This window comes from Hylobates moloch, unplaced genomic scaffold (assembly GCF_009828535.3).
Source record: "Hylobates moloch isolate HMO894 unplaced genomic scaffold, HMol_V3 SCAFFOLD_3, whole genome shotgun sequence".
Lineage (NCBI taxonomy): Eukaryota > Metazoa > Chordata > Mammalia > Primates > Hylobatidae > Hylobates > Hylobates moloch.
In genome coordinates this window covers 134,540,214-134,554,840 of record NW_026652278.1, presented here as the reverse complement: position 1 = coordinate 134,554,840, position 14,627 = coordinate 134,540,214, and positions in this window count along the sequence as shown.

Here is a 14,627-nt window from a genome sequence, read left to right as displayed (position 1 = left end):
TAATTAAAAGGAAATTATTTATGTGTTCTTAAAGATTGAGCTTTGATGTTAAAAGTACATTAATAAAAACTAGAAATGTTGGTCTCCTATGTTAGAACAGCAAGATTTTCTTAAATTATTGATTTGATCTTAATAAAACTGCAAGAGGTTTTAATTTCTTTTTTTTTTTTTTTTTGAGACGGAGTTTCACTCTTGTTGGCCAGTTTGGAATGCAGTGGCGTGATCTCGGCTCACTGCAACCTCCACCTCCCAGGTTCAAATGATTCTCCTGCCTCAGCCTCGTGAGTGACTGGGATTACAGGCGCCTGCCACCATGCCCTGCTAATTTTTGTATTTTTAGTAGAGACGGGGTTTCTCCATGTTGGTCAGGCTGGTCTCGAACTCCTGACCTCAGGTGATCCACCCGCCTCGGCCTCCCAAAGCGTTAGGATTATAGGCGTGAGCCACGGGGCCCAGCTGATGTTTCCGTTTCTAATTCTGAACTCTATTCCTTTCTGAAACTTGTTTTTATCAAGATAATTCCCACATTATCTGGGTTAGATTTTTGATTACTTAGGAAAATGAAGCTTTAAAAGGATTGATTTTTACACCCATGCAACTTTTTGTATTGCTTCTGAAGTCTTTTGATTATCACTCTGATTAAATGAACAATTATTATTTAACAATAAGCTGTGATTCTGTTATGGTCAACTGTTTTGAATCTTTTGACATCTTTGGCAGGTTTCCCCAGGATCAAAATCCTAAGTTAAGTCTTATTGGCTTAAACTTAATTTTAAGATTATCTAGTTGGGCCCCTGGAGAGTTTCAAAGAATATATTTCTCATCTTATAGAGAGAGCAGATGATTAGACTTATTTGGTAAATTGTATGGGAGGCATTGTCAAATGGTAAATAATACCAAATTTTCTCAGTTACATTTATTGGTATGTTATTGATGTCAATGTTACAAAAGTATGCAGATTCATAACAATATAATGTAATGTTAGTGGTCATAATTTTGTAATGTTAGTAGTCATAATTTTGGTTTTATTAAATCTTTTCTAAAGTTATATTTGTATGGATATGTTATTAATGTGAATATTCAAGAGTATGTGAAACTTATTAAAATCTGATAGCCCTGATATGATGTTATCAGTTATGATTCTGGTTATTATCTGAAAATGCTGCATGTAATAGAAATAACTAAATTTCCTTGCCAACTGGGAACTTTCATCAAATTTTAACCATGACTATTTTAGAATTTTGTCATCCATAGTTATTATTTTGAATTCTCCTCTAAAAGCACTGGCAACCAACTACAGTCCAAAATTACTTTCATGAAAAGACTCTGACAAGTGCTCTTGAATACAGGCTTCTGATAACTTTGGAGATGATATCATTGAACTAGATAAAACCTTCCAGAACTCTAATTAAAAAAAATGACATGTTCATGAAGATTGCTAACATGACACCAAGCAGAACAAGAAGTACACGGGACTGAACTGATGAGGGAATAAAGTGATTTTTATGACCTTTTCTTTGAAATATTGCTGATTCTTTTTATGTTTTGTTTTTCAGAATCAAGAAAACTTATTTTCTTTTGAGCAATTTGTATCTTACAGTAACTGGTAAAGTATTCTTTTGCAAGCAAAATTGAAACATTTACCTTTCTCTCTCTACCTGAATTCTCCAGGATTTGGAAAGTATTCATAAGCATTCTTATTTTATTTCAATATAGTTATTTGAATAAGTTCAATAGAAACTATTTTCTTTTGTTATAGGACATATTAGAAGCACTGGTTATTTTACCAAGGCTGTGGCTGGGATATTATATTTTCAAATATGGCAAGACTGCTTTGAAAGACTGGGATTGAAATTATAAAGCCAATATAAAGAGAAAGACTGGCCTGGTACCTGGTCTGCACAGTTCTCTTACAGGGTCCCTGACCTTGCGGTAAGTAAAGAATGTCACTTTCTGGCTGGGCACAGTGGCTCACACCTGTAAGCCCAGCACTTTGGGAGGCTGAGGTAGGCAGATTATTTGAGCTCAGAGTTTGAGACCAACCTGGGCAACATGATGAAACCCTTTCTGTACCAAAAAAAGCTTAAAAATTAGCTGGGTATGGTGGTGTGTACTTGTAGAGCCAGCTACCTAGGAGGCTGAGGTGGGAGGATCACTTGAGCATGGGAGGTTGAGGCTGCCGTGGGCTGTGATCACACCACTGCACTCCAGCCTGGGCAACAGAGTGAGACCCTGTCTCAAAAGAAAAAAATAAAAAGACCAGCCACAGTGGCTCAAAGTGCTGTAATCCCAGCACTTGGAGAGACTTGACACTGGAGGATGGCTTGAGCCCAGGGGTTCAAGACCAGCCTGGCCAATGTGGCGAGACCGTGTCTTAAAAAAAAAATTAGCTGGGCGTGGTGGCATGCACCTGTAAGTCCCAGCTACTCTGGAGGCTGAGGTGGGAGGATAACTTGAGACTGGGAGGTTGAAGCTGCTGTGAGCCATAATCATGCCACTGCACTCCAGCCTGGGTAACAGAACAAAGGCCCTGTCTCACACACAAAAAAAGATGTCACTTTCTGACAGGCCCAAGAATGTCAAGATACTTGGGGGACTTTAAGAAGAAAGGAATTCACCCCATTTGTACAGGTATTACACGCATATTCTCATGATGAATCCTTGATTTGGCTTGCTAGCCTTGAGATGCTCTTAAAAGTCTAATCCAAAATCCCTTATGAAAAAATTCCAGCAAAGCCAACTTAAAAATGATCCTATGTGGGCAATGGCTATTCTTTTTACACTTTATGCAAATAATCAGGCCAAGTATAATAAGACTAAAATGTATATTGAGAATAAATCGGTGTCGCTGCGATTTCACTTTAATAGAAAAGGGGGACTGAAGAAAGAAAAATAATGTTTCAGAAGAAAACTATAGCACACCTGTTATTAGACTGTAGCCCTGACCATTGTTTTTGAGTTTTTTATTACTTACCTGCAATTTGGACTGAATACTAGATTATTTTTTGGCTATGAGAAATCTCTAAAGAAGAAGCTGGATTTAATTTTCTTCATGATGTTTTTAGTTGGCTCCCTATTGCAATCAGTTCTTTATTTTTTTTTCTTTTTGGCATACAAATTCTCTTTTTGATTATAATTCTTATGTGCAATATATTCCTACTATTCAAATTATTAATGCTATGTATCTCTTGTTGTTTTACTTTCACAAGAAAACTAAAATCACGGAATTCCATAGACTAAAGGTGATTCAACAAATGCTAGCAGCTATAAATTGATGACTTGTTTAGTCATCCCTTGGGACTAAGTTCTGTATTTTGTTCTGGTTTTCAAGTTGTTATTATTAAAATCATAAACATGGTTGTGATTTTTCTGGCTACTTCATATTGTCTTTATGAGAAAGACCCTGGAAGGGTTTTCTCACCAGATTATACTTAATAAACATAATGAACCCACTCTGAAAAGTCATAGGCTTAACAGCCAACCAAACTAAACAGAGGTTACAAAAATGCATCATGCTAAAAGCCAAAGAGTCCATGAAGTAAATAAATGCCAAAAGAAGTCCACAGGAATTTAAATATAACTAAAATTGGCCAGGCACAGTGGCTCATGCCTGTAATCCCAGCACTTTGGGAGGGCGAAGTAGACTGATTGTCTGAGCCTAGGAGTTTGACACCAGTCTGGGCAACATGGTGAAACCCTGTCTCCATTTTTAAATAATAATAATAATAATAATAAATAACTAAAATTGCTAAACAAAGGGAACCCTCCTTTGTGGATTTTAACTCTGTATTGTAATTAAATAGATTAAGGCACAGTTGAATCATACGTTTTCTCTAAAAAGCCTAGTGCCTATTCTTCACAAATTGACATTTTTATACCTTATCTTATTCTGCCATTTCCAAATACTATAGCCTTAAAAAATCCAATATATATATTTGAAATTATTTGTCACCATTGTAGGAATCATAGACTATTTGGTCTGACAGAGATCTCTTTCCAGGGTTTTTATTTCAAAATTAAAGAAAATACATAAATTATAATTTAAAAAATTACAGGGTTATCATTGGATTCTAAAAATGTCTCCTGTCAAGACCATACTCTGGGCTCAAAACATTTTTTTTTTCCCGAAGGGAAATATCCCAATATTTTGCATTAGGACTCTGTCTTATTTGTACAAGTGCTCTATCTTGCTAAATTAATCTTTCTCCTGCCCATGCCCTCTGTCTATCATAAGGGTGCATATTAAGATGTCATAATAATAAGTCTCTTGTCTTTCCATTATGTGCAATTGTGTTTTGAAGCAATGGTATTGCCTGCAGCAGACTCTGAGTTGTCTCTAGGGCCAACATGTGGTGTTATAAGTCGATCTTGGGTTTGTGTTTTCAATGATTTCACACAGTAGGAAAGTTATCACTACAAATATACGATCTGAGAGAATCAATGCTTGGCATTGATGAAATTTCATTAAAACAAACTTTAATGCTGGCTTACAAGGGAGAAGAAGACATAGAAGCATATACCAGTTTTCTCTGGACTTAATCACATACCTGTGCCAAGGGATATTGGTAGCTCTACCTACTCAACTTGGTGGAGGAAGGGATAGGTGGGAAAAGTGGGGTAAAGTGGTTTTCTAAGACAATTCCATGTATTCATATGATCCTTAGGTTTTTTTTTTTTAATTGCCAGCTGTCAGAGTTGCTGTTTCACTTTGGCCAATGTACTTTATTTCACCTAGCCTCAATTATGTGGTGTGTAAAATAGGAATAATGATACCTGTTAGAGTGATTGTATTGATAAGATTATAAATGTAAACCACCTAGCTGACTGGTTTAGTTGAAGTTATCTTAGGGCAAATATTAGAAACTCATTGAAATAACTTCAGAGGAAATAAAGGCTTATTAAGGAATACAAATATAGGGGAACAAAGGAAGAATTAGACAACCAGGGAGGAGAGGAACTGGTTTGTCTCTAAGGATTATCCCTTCTCTGTCTCTCTTTTTTTTTTTTTTTTTTTTTTTTTTCTGCCCCTCTCTACAGGTCTGCTTTTTGTCCTCCTTCTGTCAACCAGCTTCCTTATTTTACAAATCACTCAAATGGCCTCTCTAATCTCCAGCCTATATAGTCACTTGGAATCAGCACCCACCACTAACAGGTAATTCTCTATGTCCCATTATTTTACTTGCAGAGATTCCTGATTGTCGAAATTCATCTTTTAGAGCAAAGAAAGAAGTCCTGGCTTGTTGGTCATGCGCTGAATGGATTGTCTTTGAGGCTTGTATTTCCTGATTCAAAAGCAATGGAAGGGAGTTACAGCATCTGGTGGGATGCTTCCTATGGAATGCACTCTGGGTGGGGCAGACAGTGATAAATAACTGTAGAGGGATGTTTATTAAGCACTCCATAAATGTTGGCTCTCCTTATTGCCTTTCCTCTTCCTCCTCTCCTGAGTCATTTTCTTCCTAACACCGAGGTCCTAAGGAAGGAATTACAGGCTCAGGATTACTGATGAAGGATGCCTGGGAGATAGGCCTCTGTGGAGTACATACTTCTCATTTTCTATGCCAGTGAAGGAGGTTCCTTGTGAAATGATAAGCAATACTTATGTGCTTTTTGCCACACTATAGCCAGAATGGATCTGTCCTGTTGTAAGTAATTTTCTGCAATGTCATGGGCAGCAGGAGCTGTGATTAATAAACTGAAAACAGACCATAAATTCTATAACAGTTATCAAGTCACTATGACAAGATGTCTCTTGAAATCTACTGAAATATATAATTATTAGGCTGCTAGGACCCCTTTAGATATTTGCTCTTGCCATGTTTAAGTGCAGCAGCTCATATTTCCCCTATGACTATAATTGCTGGTTTATTTCCCTTCCCTGCCAGACTCTGAGCTACAAAATAAAGGGTTGGGGCTGTGTCCACTTTGTTCAAGTTCAACTTCATTACCTTGCTACCCAGCATTGTACCTAGCACATAGTAGATGCTAAGAAATATTTTCTTAATGATAAACAAACTTACATAACAGACTTACAAATGCAGCTGGTTTCCCTGAGACAATCACTGAATCATTTATGTGCTTACAAATTATGTTTTGGTCCATTAAAGCTCACAGTTATTATATTTGTCTTCTTTAAACTTCAAGTAAACTCAGGTTGTCTCCTGAGCGTCTCGTCTTTGAGAACTGCCCATTCAGAACAGTGGTATACATTGTATAAGTTTTGCCTGAGAAAGGGCACCCAGATGATGGTGCTTGAAAAGGGGTTGAAATTCAGCCCTCAAGAAATACAGTCTTGATTCGCATCAAGCCTCTTGGTATAGACTTAATTAGCTTAGAACAAGAGATATTTGTTTCTTTTTGATTGTCCAAATAGGGCTGGTGCCTTTTTCAAATTGTCATAGACAATTAGACGTAGGCACTAGGACAGCCTGGCCCACTCCACCATGGTGAACTCTTGATAGGTGGATTGCCTGGAAAATGGAGATACAAATTGTTTAAGGCATTTATTCCGAGTCAACAGTCGATCTGGGAAGATAATTTATTTGCCAGTTGGCAGCCAATTTATTATTTTGCCTCTAGTATTTAACACAAACTTAGCTCTTTATATAAGTGCGTAACCATGATGGCCTAATCGTGATGTTCCAAAAAGGATAGTGGAATATGGAATAACTGTTCCAGACAATTGCTGGCCAGTTTATATTGGCAGCCTGAGTCCTTACTGAAGATAGAATATTCTGGACAATCACTTTCCAAAGCCAGATTTTAAGGATAGTTATAGTGTTTTCTCTATTCTAAGGCAGTGAAGATTGAGAAGCAAGTTTTGTATTATTATTATTATTATTATACTTTTGGTTTTGCATTCATCTTAGCCATGAGTGAGGAAAGTAATAAACTTGTGTCTATTGGCTAATCTGCTTACGTAGTTGCTTCTGCTATTACTGAAAGCCAAGAGGGTAGAAATTACCCAATTCAAGAAATTATTCAGCAGAAACCTACAGAGGTGTATCATTGGAAATTATTTTTCCATGTTCTGAGTCTCGATTTCAATATTTTCCTCATTAACACTAGACTACGGTTTGAGAACAAACTGCTCCATACAGAACTAAATTAAGGTCAAGCCTGTCATTCACACCTAAAAATGAAGTTCTCTGGAAATATAAGCTGCCAAAAATACAGATAAGTAGTATTTATAAACATGTGTCTTGGACTTAGCTAAGTGTATATCATCGTGGAGAAATTAAAGGGCAGCAGTGCTAGTGCTCTGTACTGAAATATTGTGATTTTGATATCAAGACCATAACAACCACAAGACAGGCATCCTGAAAAATATTCACCTCTATTATTGTGTGTTTCAAGAAACTAGGATCAGCCTGGCACAGTGGCTCACGCCTGTAATCCCAGCACTTTGGGAGGCCAAGGCAGGTGGATCATGAGGTCAGGAGATCGAGAACATTCTGGCTAACACGGTGAAACCCTGTCTCTACTGAAAATACACAAAATTAGCTGGGCGTGGTGGCATGTCCCTGTAATACCAGCTACTCGGGAGGCTGAGGCAGGAGAATTGCTTGAACCTGGGAGATGGAGGTTGCAGGGAGCCGAGATCGTGCCACTGCACTCCAGTCTGGGTGACAGAGCAAAACTCTGTCTGAAAAAAATAATAACAAAAAAAACAAAAAACCCCAAAAACCAAAAACCAAAAAACTAGTATCAGTGGTAGGAAGTGGAGGACTGAGTATAAACCAAGACCCAAGAAATAAAAATAAACTTAAAAAGATGTTCTAATGGGGTCTAGCAAGCAGACAGACTGGTTAATAAGTGGACAATAGCAGCAACATTAAAAAATAAGTTTATTGGTCTGTTGTCTTAACAATAGGGGAAACCATGAATAATATTGTAAGTTCTTTCAGAAGTCACAGACGGTCCATTCTCTAAATGGAATTAAGCCTGAAGTTTCCAGGAAGATAGGTGTGCAGATTTTTTTCGTAGCATTTTCATTTATTTCAGTAATTAGACAACATATGTGTTTAATTTTTAAAGGGTACCCAAATAATGGACAGGAAGGGAAGGAGGCATAAAATGATAAAATGTAGTTTATCACCATTATGGCTTATCACTACAGTTGTGCTGTTCATTATGGCAGCCATGAGCCTCATGGCTCATGAGCATCTAAAATGTGGCTAGTGCACCGGAGTAGGTGACATTTAAATTAAAAAATGGATATTCAATTTCGATATATACAAACAGTTCATTTCATCCTGTCCGATTTTCTGCAACTCTCTTGTTTTAGGCCCATCACCCATCACTGAGGCTCTTCCAACAGCCTAACTACTTTCCTTTTCTAATGAAACACTCTGGGAGGCTAGACTCAATAGAGCTTCCAGTTATAATTAAAAATTTAAACTTTTTTTGAAGTATAAAAGACATACACGGAAGCACAAAATTATAAGTAGATAGTTCCACATGTAATCACAGAATCAACACAACCTGGTAAACAAAGAACCAGGTAAAAAAAGGTAACATTAATCACACCACAGAAGTCCCCTATTCATGATCTTTTCTGAACACTTCTTCCCTTTCTCCAAAGGTAATATTATCTGTACTTCTAATACCACAGATTAGCTCCTGCCTGTTTTATAGAAACAGAATCATAAAAGTGTGCATTCTTTTTTTTTTTTTTTTTGAGATGGAGTCTTGCTCTATCTCCCAGGTTGGAGTGCAATGGCGCAGTCTAGGCTCACTGCAACCTCTGCCTCCCAGGTTCAAGTGATTCTCCTGCCTCAGACTCCCGAGTAGCTGGGATTACAGGTGCACACCACCACACCCGGCTATTTTTGTATTTTTTGTAGAGACGGGGTTTCACCATGTTGGCCAGGCTGGTCTCAAACCCCTGACTTCATGATCCACCCACCTCGGCCTCCCAAAGTGCTGGGATTACAGGCTTGAGCCACCACGCCCGGCCGCAGGAGTGGGCATTCTTTTGTGTTTCCCTCAGTATTATGGTTGTGGAATTCAAATGTTGTGACGTGTATCTGGAGTTCATTCATTTTTGTTGCTATAAAGGAATTTAATATATATGAATGTCCATCCAGAATTTATATTTTTCCAAAAGCAGCAAGAAAAATGAATATCCACGGATTATTTATCCATTCTTTTCTTCATGAATATTTTGGTTGTTTCAAGTTTTAGGCTACTATGAATAATACTGCACTGAACATTTAAAACTTTTTGTGTACACAACATTTAAAATGTGCTTTATGCACACATTTTTGTAGCATCTCTTTTTAGCAGTGAAGTTAGCAGATAACACAGTAGGCACATGTTCAGTTTTAGAAGATAGTGCCAAAGAGTTTTCCAAGGTAGTTTTATCAATTTACGCTCCTGTAAGTAGTATATGAGAATTAACTTTCTACATCCTCACCAATGTTTGATATTGCCAGTTTTTTTAAGTTTATTCATTCTATGAGCATTTAATGGCGTATTATTGAGGTTTGGTGATTAATGAAGTTCAGCACCTTTTTGTATGTTTATTAGAAATTTCTTTTCTTTGGAAGTGCCTGCTCAAGTCTTGCCCATTTTTCTATGGCTTTTCTATGTTGATTTGTAGTTCTTTATATGTTCACTTGATTTACACAGAGGTACCACTTTGTGGCTTTGTATTTTATTCTTATTTTTTTTAAATTAGAGACGATGTCTCACTAAATTGCCCAGACTGGTCTTGAACTCTTGGGCTCAAGTGATCCTCCCACCTTGGCCTCCCAAAGTGTTGGGATTATAGGTGTGAGCCACCGCACCTGGCCCGTATTTTATTCTTAATGGAGTTTTTGATGAAAAGCTTTTCACCTTAATGTAATCCATTTTATCACTGTTTTCCTTCATGACTAAGGATTTTTTGGTCCTGTTTAAGAAATCTTAACCATACACCTAGATTTTGAAGATGTTCTAAGTAATCTCTTTGAAGTGTTATTTTGCCTTTCAGTTTAGAGTTAAAATCCACTTGAAATACATTTTTTATATATAGTGTGCAGTAAGGGTTGTTTCTTTTATTTTACATGATTACCCACTGTACCACTAAAATTTATGAAAAAGGCCACCCTTTTCACACTGCTTTGAAGTGTCATCTTTGTCTAGGGGCCAAGTCCTTGCAGTTTGCCTGGGACTTTCTTGGTTTTAGCTGAAATTTCTATGTCTTAAGAACAGCCTCAGTCTCAAACAACTAGGATGGTCACATTATTTTTGTCATAAATCACATATGCATGTAAGTATGGGCGTATTTCTGATAAGTCCCCTTATCTTAATTATTTTAGCTTTATAAGTTTTATCTTTTAAAGAAAGTCATTCTACCTTGTTCCTCATTTCCAAGAGTCTTGACAATTTTTGGACTTTTTCCCTTTACATTTCAGAATCAGCTCCTCAATACAAAATAGAATTCCCAGATTGGGATTGCATTGATTCTATAGACTGGGAAAAGTTAGCTATTTATTTTGAGGAAAAATTAGGCATTTATAATATTGAGTCTTCCAAGCCATGATTTATCTAGGTCTTCTTTAATTTCCTAAATAATGTTTTGTGGCATCGTATGGCAGTCTTATGCATCTTTTATTTCTAAAAAGCTGTTTCTAGATTTCTAAAAAATTGATTTTTTACATTATTGTCAATATTTTAAAATTTCGTATTCTAATACCTGTCACTGGTGTATAAATATACCCTTCAACTTTGTATATTAACTTTGTATTTAGGAGACTTGTTAAACTCAATTCTAGAAGTTTATGTGTAAGTTAAAGATTCTTACTTTGGATTCTACATAAACAGGTGGCTGAGTCACAGGCTGTAGTTTGCCCACCTCTGTGTTAGTCCATGTTTATACTTCTTTTCCTGGGAGTCTTTGTCTGTACAGTGTGTGTTTGATGCACAGTGGATGCAGCAGGAGGTCCAAATTGCTGCTTATGGGCACAGTGTGTCTTGAGCTTCCCAAAACTGTCCCTGCTTTCTTATTCTGTAAATTGAGTCAGTGGTGCCAAATTCATTTCCAAATCTTCCTTCCTTTTTGTAGATCCAAATTTCCACCTGGTACGCTCTCTTCAGCCTGAAGAATTTTAACCTATCTTGTAGTGCAAATACTCAAGAAAAAAATTCTCTCAGCTTTTGTCTAAAAATATCTTATTTCCCCTTCATGTTGAATGAATCTTCACTGGATATAGTGAGTATTCACTAGGTTGACTTTTTTCTCTTCTGCACTTTTTAGATGCCATTCCACCATCCTCTAGCTTTCATATTCTGATAAAATTGTCTTTTGTTTCTCTATATCAAGGATCAGAATTTTTTAATGTACCACAGTAAATATTTTAGGCTTTGCAGGCTGTATGGTGATATGGTTACACCATATACAATCTCATCTTGGATTGTAATTTCCAGGTGTTGAGGAACCTGATGGGAGGTGACTGGATCATGGGGGCGATTTCCCTCATACTGTTCTCAGGATAGTGAGTTCTTATAAGATCAGATGGTTTTATAAGGCAGTTTTCCCTGCTTTCTCTTGCCTGACACCTTGTAATACAAGCCTGCTTCCCCTTCTGCCATGATTGTGTTTCCTGAGGCTTCCCAAGCCATCCAGAACTGTGAGTCAATTAATCCTTCTTTATAAATTACCCAGTCTCAGGCAGTTCTTTGTAGCAGCATGAAAACAGACTAATATATATAGTCTCTGTCACAACTACTCAGCTCTACCATTGTAGTGTAAAAACAGCCATACACAATAGGTTACAGGTGTAGCAGTGCTCCAGTAAAACTTTACGTAGGAAAAAACAGGACGCAGGATAGACTTGGTCTGTGGGCTGTGTATTGTTTGCCGACCTCATATTCTTTTCCTCTGGGTGCTTTTAATTTTCTCTTGGATAATTGACTCTCAGATCTTCCATTTTTCTCTTCACTGTGCTCATGATTTTCTACATTCCTTTTAAGCTCCTACTTTGCAAATTCCTTTCTTTCCATAATTTCTGGATTTTTCTCCTTCTTTGAATGCCTCAGACTTTTTGATCAGATGCTGGATATTGTGAATTTCACTTTCTTAAATGCTGGGTATGTATACTGCATTTCCTTAAAGAGGCTGCAATTTGTTCTGTATGCAGTTAAATTACTTAAAGAATTTAACCAGCATTAGAATTTGATCCTTTTAAGACCTACTTTTAATCTTTGTTGGGTGTAAACTTTATACTGTAAAGGATTAGCCTTTACTCCAGTGCTAATTTAGCCCCATTGCTAAGCACAATACGCACCTCAGGATAAAGGGGGAGACTAATCAGCTTGGGAGGTCAGTATGAGAAGATATGAACATACTGAAGAGTAGGAGGCAATTAATTAGTCCGCTGAAAGCTGGGAAGAGAAAGTAGCGTAAGGGGAATGGTATGCTATCCTGAGACCTGAATGTGCAAAGGTCTCGAGATGGCAAGTATATGGTGCTGTGTGAAAAAAAATGCAAGGTCCAATATGCATGAGAGAGGGCATAAAGGCAAGAATGGAAGAGATAAGCCTAGTAAAGCAAACAGAAACTAGGCGGGTATAACAAATGACTTTAAGAACCACATTTCTCAACCCTTTAGATTATCACATATAGGTTTTAACAAAGTAGATCTTTTTTTTTTTTTTTCTTAAAGAATCATGTTTGGAGTGCAAAAGGATAAAGGAAACACACTGTTATTTCATTTTACAAAATTCATTGTTAAGCTTTTGTTAATATGTAATTTGCTTAAGTCCTGTTGCTCCATTAGAGTATTGACTTTGGAGCTCTGAAGACTTGGGTTAAAATCTCAGTTCCGATTTTTACTAGCTGCACAATGTTGAGCAAGTTCCTTAATCAGAATCTTTATTTTCTTTGTCCATTAAGGGGTGAGGGAGGATATGGGTATGAACCCACTTACAGGGCTGGTATAAGTTAAAAAGACACATAAATATCTGCCAGCGTCCAGCACACGGTAGACTCTTGATATACGTTAATAATCCCCTTGAATGAAAGACCTATGGGGAAAAAATTCCTTTTGTAGTCCAGTTCTCAACCCAGGTGCCACATTAAAATCATGTGAGGAACTTCAAAAAACGTTGATGCCCAGTCTCCACATAATGTAATTGGTCTGGGATGAGGCTTGGGCATGGTATTATTTTCAAAAAGCTCTTCAAGTGATTTCAACATGAAATGCAAGGTTAAAAACTGATGATCTGGCCAGGAAAGGCTAAATTTTTCACCCTCTGAAATCAAGGGATGTGTGTGTATGTGTGTGTGTGTGTCAAAACCACAAGCAAAACATGAAAATATGAGATCCATGAAGAGAAAAACAACTGCAGGTCATAACAGACACTGACGAGAGCTGGCAATACACTTGGCTGACTTCTTAGATTCTATTTTTAATGTTAAGTCCACACTGGTTATGTAACAGTGGGGCTAATGGTTTTATATAATAAATCCTTTTGAATTTGTGAAACCTAGATTGCTGATTTTATAAAAATCTTGATTCTCATTTCTCTAAAAATTATTTCTATACAAATTTCTTCATATGGGAAAGCTTTTTTTAAAACAAGCTAGTTTTTTTTAAAGCAGTTTGTTTTTTTAATCCCCCATTCATTTTGAGGTTTGTTCACTTCTAAAAAAGGACTGTAAGAAAATTAACTTACGCTAACACTGAAGATACAGAACAGTTTGATAAAACTTAAGAATATACATATGAAACAGCTTATATTTTAGAATTATTTGTTTTTTGGGGATAGTAACTTTTAATTCAAATTTCCTTACTGTTGAATTTTAACTTAATTACAGGTTTGCATTATCTAAGATTTAACCTTACTCCTCTGGATGATGTTACTGAGTTGCTAATAATAACCAGTTAGCATTTCCTAGTATGTTTTTGTAAAATGTGAATAACTTACTATTCTCTACTTCAGGAATATTTAGTTTCAGAAATCTAAACTCATTAGAAGAAATGTATGATGAAAGGATATATAAACTATCACATTTTTATGAGAAAAAATACTATATATAAATGTAGAGTATTTTTGAAATACTCATTTTAAAAGAGCTCTTTATATGGAATGTATCATGTGAAGTACACAATCATAGGAAAAGACAGACTGAGAATTAAAGACCTGGAACAAAGTACAAAGCATCAAAATGGAGATTTCCAGTAACTGGACAAATAGTGCCAATTATTTTTTTCCTAAACTGTGCTGGGCACACAATAAGCATCCAATTCCACTTATTATAAGATGATAGCTTTAAAGAGGTAGTATGTGAAAAGAAGACAACTACTTTTGTAAGTATTATCATACAAAGAACAGAACTGAAGAGAAAAAAATTATAGATTTGAACTTAAGACTTAGCTTGAAAATTTTTGTTCTTTCCAGATGTGCGTTAATGTAATAGGCTGTGTGAACCGTTCGCATGGAACCCCCCAATACCTCTAGGCATCATAATGAATTTTTATCTCTACATCCAAAGGATCTACCAACAATTTAAGGTATGGAGATAAAAGTCAGGGATCTCCAGGCACATACTGCCCTGCTTCTTTGATTATTTAGCTGGAAGAGAGGCAGTGGGGGAAGGTGCTTGAATGGAGAATGAGCTAGAATCCTTCCTTCAATTT